General features: G+C 41.5%; 1 protein-coding gene across 2 annotated transcripts in view; it reads left to right on the plus strand.

Annotated features, from left to right (window-relative positions):
• MTARC2 (mitochondrial amidoxime reducing component 2) overlaps positions 1-6,017 on the plus strand; it is a 48,828-nt gene that overhangs the window by 38,054 nt on the left and 4,757 nt on the right. The window contains exon 8 of one of the 2 annotated variants that reach the window (XM_061382243.1): positions 4,586-5,454. The exons of the other annotated variant lie outside the window; for it this stretch is intronic. The gene's annotated coding sequence lies outside the window, so the exon portion shown is untranslated. Of the gene's footprint in view, positions 1-4,585; positions 5,455-6,017 lie in introns of those variants that run through there. 2 annotated transcript variants of the gene reach the window in all.

The following is a 6,017-nucleotide window of genomic DNA, read 5'->3' on the forward strand; positions in this document are numbered from 1 at the left end:
CTGGGTTTGATCCCTGGGTTGGGAAGAGCCCCTGGAGGAGGAAATGGCAACCCACTCTAGTATTCTTGCCTGGAGAATCCCATAGATAGAGGAACGTGTCAGGCTACAGTGCATGGGGTTGCAAAGAGTTTTGGACATGACTGAGCAACTTACTGAGAAGTAAACACAGCATATTTCTTAGTATCTTTTGCTTCTGTTAGGTCCATACTGTTTCTGTCCTTTATTGTGCACATCTTTGCATGAAATGTTCCCTTGGTATCTCTAATTTTCTTGAAGCGATCTCTAGTCTTGCCCATTCTATTGTTCTCCTCCATTTTTTTCCCGCACTGATCACTGAAGAAGGCTTTCTTATCTCTTCTTGATTTTCTTTGGAACTCTGCATTCAAATTGGTGTATCTTTCCTTTTCTCCTTTGAGTTTCACGTCTCTTCTTTTCTCAGCTATTTGTAAGGCCTCCTCAGACAACCATTTTGCCTTTTTTTGCATTTCTTCTTGGGGATGGTTTTGATCACTGCTTCCTATATAATGTTACGAACCTCTGTCCATAGTTCTTCAGACATTCTATCCATCAGATCTAATCCCATGAATCTATTTGTCTCTTTCACTGTATAATCTTAAAGGATTTGATTTAGGTCCTACCTGAACGGTCCGGTGGTTTTCCCTACTTTCTTCAATTTAAGTCTGAATTTGGCAATAAGGAATTCATGATCTGAGACACAGTCAGCTCCTGGTTTTATTTTTGCTGACTGTATAGAGCTTCTCCATCTTTGGCTGCAAAGAATATAATCAACCTGATTTTGGTATTGACCATCTGGTGATGTCCATGTGTAGAGTCTTCTCTTGTGTTGTTGGAATAGGGTGTTTGCCATGACCAGTGTGTTCTCTTGGCAAAACTCTATTAGCCTTTGCCCTGCTTCATTCTGTGTTCCAAGGCCAAATTTGCATGTTACTCCAGGTGTTTCTTGACTTCCTACTTTTTCTTCCCAGTCCCCTATGATATAAAGGTCATCTTTTTTGGGTGTTAGTTCTAGAAGGTCTTGTAGGTCTTCACATAATCATTCAACTTCAGCTTTTTCAGCATTGGTGCTTGGGGTATAGATTTGGATTACTATTGAATGGTTTGCCTTGGAAACAAACAGAGATCATTTTCGTTTTTGAGACTGCATCCAAGTACTGCATTTCAGACTCTTTTGTTGACCGTGAGGGCTACTCTATTTCTTCTAAGGGATTCTTGCCCACAGTAGTAGATATAATGGTCATCTGAATTAAATTCAGCCATTCCAGTCCATTTGAGTTCACTGATTCCTAAAATGTCAATGTTCACTCTTGCCATCTCCTGTTTGACCACTTCCAATTTACCTTGATTCATGGACCTAACATTCCAGGTTCCTATGCGATATTGTTCTTTACAGCATCAGACTTTACTTCCATCACCAGTCACATCCACAACTGGGCGTTGTTTCTGCTTTGGCTCAGCTTCTTCATTCTTTATGGATTTATTTCTCTACTCATCTCCAGTAGCATATTGGGCACCTACCGACCAGGGAAGTTCGTCTTTCAGTGTCCTATCTTTTTGCCTTTTCATACTGTTCATGGGGTTCTCAAGGCAAGAATACTGAGGTGGTTTGCCATTTCCTTCTCCCGTGAACCACATTTTGTCAGAACTCTACGTGGCATGGCTCACAGTTTCATGAGTTAGACAAGGCTGTGATCCAAGTGGTGAGTTTGGATAGCTTTCTGTAATGGTGGTTTCCATTCTATCTGCCCTCTGGCGGATACTCCACTGTGTTGCTCAGTCTCAAACCCCCTCAGAATCAGATCCTTTTGTGTTGCAGTGGTTTGAAGCAAGGAACACCCATGTTTTGCTCACACCCAGCTGTTTCCAGTTGTCTCCACTCCCAGGAGACCTTGTGTTAGAGAGCCTAAGATAACATGTTACCTTTTCCAGTCCTTGTAGGGTCTCCATGAGGTAGATGTGATAATCAGCATTTCAAAGGGCAATGAACAAAGATTCAGGTCAACTAAGAGGACACATGAAGCCTGTTAAAGCTTCTTAAGGGAATTCCCTGGTGGTCCAGTGGTTAAACATCTGCTCTGCAATGCAGGGGAAGTTCTATCCATGGACAGGGAACTAAGATCCCACAAGCTGCAGAGCTGAACTGAGCCCACATGCTACAACTACAGAATCCGTGAGCTCCTATGAAATATCCTGCCTGCCGCAACTAACGGAGAAGGCAATGGCACCCCACTCTAGTACTCTTGCCTGGAAAATCCCATGGATGCAGGAGCCTGGTAGGCTGCAATCCATGGGGTCGACAAGAGTCGGACACGACTAAGCGACTTCACTTTCACTTTTCACTTTCATGCATTGGAGAAGGAAATGGCAACCCACTCCAGTGTTCTTGCCTGGAGAATCCCAGGGACGGGGGAGCCTGGTGGGCTGCCGTCTATGGGGTTGCACACAGTCGGACACGACTGAAGTGACTTAGCAGCAGCAGCTGCAACTAAGGCCTGACGGCCAAATAAATAATTATGTTAAAAAACGGTGCTTTTGGAAGGTCTTTCTAAGAGCTGTGTGTGGGATGGACTGGAAGTGGGCAAGAGAGGAAAGGTCAGGCAGGTGTGACAGCACGTGACTTAAGTGGGGTGGAGGTCACAGGTGCAGAGAGGCATATGGAGAGCCCAGGTTGCCAGCATGCCACAGGTGCTGTTTGACCTTTGGTCCTAAGTTCCCTTCTAGCTTTTTCATCACCGCTCCCCTGCACAGACCCCGAGTGCTTCCTGATGGCTGTCTCCTGCTTCTTTGCTCTGAACATGCTTCCACTTGAAGAGGGTTAAGTGTCAGCCCCTCAGAGTCCCACCTGGGGAACACGGTATCTAGTCATCCCTACTGCCTACCCCTCAAGGGCACCAAGGGCTTCCTCTCTGGTGGGCATTTCTGTTGGGCTTTAAAAACAATAACCTTGCTCCTTTACTTTGATGGTGAGCCTACTATGGTTTCTGATTCTGGAGGGTCTCCTTTTTCCAACAGGTTGATTAAAGTCGTTAAAAAAAGTAGCTGTTACTACTTGCACAAGGGTTATTTGAGTTGGTTTTTTTGGTCCTTTTAAAATACTATTATATAGAAGTTTATCTGTTCCATTATAAATGCAATTCATGATCATCACAGCAAATGTTGAAGACATCAGAAATGTAGAAGAAAAAATCGCCCATTGTTACTGTTTATAAATTTTATTTTATTTTATTTTTTTTGTCGTTTGTTTAAGGTAGCCATGATCTATATGATATATCATGATCTGTATGATAGAATCATATATATCATATATAATGCATGTATTTTTGTATATAATTTATATATACAAATATGTATCTGTTGACTAAAGAAAAATGCACAGCCTAAGAGTTGTGAGTGAAGTCTTATTGGAGGATCTTACTGAGGACTATAACGTGGGAGACAGCCTCTCAGATAGCTCCAAGGAACTGCTCCAAAGAGGTAAGGGAGGAGTCAGACACATGGAGGAGTCAGTAATCCAAGGATTACTGCTAATCACAAAGAATAGAAATCTCAAGTTAATGATTTTAGACTTTTCTATGTTTGAGAAGATGCAGGAATCTGAGCTCATTGAAATGATTCCTTAGATATGCATCTTACCTATCTAGGGCCAGTATCTAAAGCACAGAATGCTCTTTTTCGCCATCCTGAATTGCCCTCAGGGCACACCTTCCTTGGGCAGCTGCAAGGACTGATGGCATGATTCTTGTAAAACTGGGTTGGTGGGCAACATTTTTTGTTTACTGAAAGGGCAGGCAGCATTTCCTGTCCACATACCACATGTCACACATATATATGTATATCTATGAATTATGAGCTTATAAATATGTATCTAGGAACTGTAAACCATGTATCATATTTATAGTCCTCCAACCTGTTCAAAAGTCATTTTTGATGGCTTCCTAATGTTACATGACACTTTGTAAAGACCACTTTATACTATTTGACACTCAGGCTATAATCCAACTTTGTTACCAGTGAAAGTCTAGTAGACACAATTGTGGCTTCCCAGGTAGCTCAGTGGTAAAGAATCCACCTGCCAATGCAGAAGACACAGAGATGTGGGTTCAATCCCTGGGTCGGGAAGATCCCCTGGAGAAGGGAATGGCAGCCCACTCCCGTATTCTTGTCTGGAGAATCACGTGGACCGAGGAGCCTGGTGGGCTACAGTCCCTGGGGTAGCAAAGACTTGGATAGGACTGAGTGACTGAGTACATACACACTGTTGTATGCAGAGCATTGTAAGATTATTTTTCTATAAGTTAGATTTCTAAAGTGGAATTATTGACTTGTGGGGTATAGGCATTTTTTCAGCATTTTGACCAATTGCTATCAAAACAATTCTTCCCACCTGCCTCCAACTTGTTATGTGAGAAAGATCCTTGGCTCTGGCCTTTGCCAGGGTCATTTGGTGCAGGACATACTTTATATTTCCTGCATTTTAACCTTAATAAGTCACTGGTTTGTACATGTTTGAATTATTTATGACTGGTAAGAGAAAAAAAATAATCAGAGATTCTTACAATTTATTCAGATTTCAGCATCTGAGAGGGATTGATCAGCACTTTTATGACCGCAGCAGCACCACTATCTGGGCAAATCCTTATTACCCAGCCGGTAATTTCATCCTGGAAATGAACCTCTTTTTGGAGTTACAAATGTTCTGAGTTAATACAAGGAAAGTATTAAAGGTGATTTGGGAATAAGAACGCATATAGATTTTAGGTAATGAAGACTTTTAAAATAAATACAATTGTCCATAAAATTATTTGGAATGTGATGGTAGCTATTACACTTCTTCAGTCTCTGACGTTAATACTGATGAGTAAAGAAAGTTGAAAGAATCAACTGAAAAGCTACAGTTTTCTTCTGAATGTTTATATTTTATTATGTATTGTTGTGTATTTTAGGAAAAATGGGAAACAAAAGATTTCCAGAGTGCCTTAACACGTTAACACACAAATCCATCTTATTGGGTTTTACAATGCCATTGAGTCCTGTTGAGTTTTGCTCATGTGGTTTTGTCCCCACCATTATGGAACTGCATTGTATTTGAAATGGAAATTATTCTGCAGACTTTGTTTCTTTTTTGATTATGCCTCTTTTAAGCCATGTAAAAGTAATTGTAACTGACAGGGACAAACAGTACAAATTCCAAGTATGATAAAGAAGAGAATGGGATTTGAAAGCAAAAGGAATTTTGAGAATAACAATAGGAGGAAGGAATCATGAACTTGTTTTGTTGTTTTGTTTTTTTTTAGATGCAAGTAATTTTTGAACTATTCTGGTAAAACTGAACAAGAATTCTCACTGATGTAACATGTGAATGAATGAACTCACCTATAATTTTGTGGTTTCTTGAATATCATTGAATATATTGAATAAATGTGATTCTCAATTGTACTTTTTCTTTGGTATTTCTTTTAAAAATTACTTATCTATTTATTTATTTTTGGCTGCGTTTGGTCTTAGTTTCAGCATACAGGCTCTTTACTGCAGCGTGTGGACTTCTCTCTAGCTGCAGCGCCCCGGTTTAGTTGCCCCTGCTGCATGTGGGATCTTAGTTCCCCTACCAGGGATGGAACCCATGTCCCCTGCACTAGCACTGAGCCACCAGGAAAATCCCAAACATGGCCTGATTTTGTGACAAGAGCCTGACGTCAGTGCCTTACAAGGATTTGTTGTTATTGTTCAGTTGCTAAGTCGTGTCCCACTCTTTGTGACCCCATGGACTGCAGCACGCCAGGCTTCCCAATCCTTCACCATCTCCCTGAGTCTGCTCAAATTCATGTCCATTGAGTGAGTGATGCCATCCAACTATCTCATCCTCTGCTGCCCCTTCTCCTGCCTTAAATCTTTCCCAGCATCAGGGTCTCTTCCAGTGAGTCAGCTCTTCCGCATCAGGTGGCCAAAGTATTGGAGCTTCAGCTTCAGCATCAGTCCTTCCAATGAATATTCAGGGGTGA

Source organism: Bos javanicus, chromosome 16, assembly GCF_032452875.1.
Source record: "Bos javanicus breed banteng chromosome 16, ARS-OSU_banteng_1.0, whole genome shotgun sequence".
NCBI lineage: Eukaryota > Metazoa > Chordata > Mammalia > Artiodactyla > Bovidae > Bos > Bos javanicus.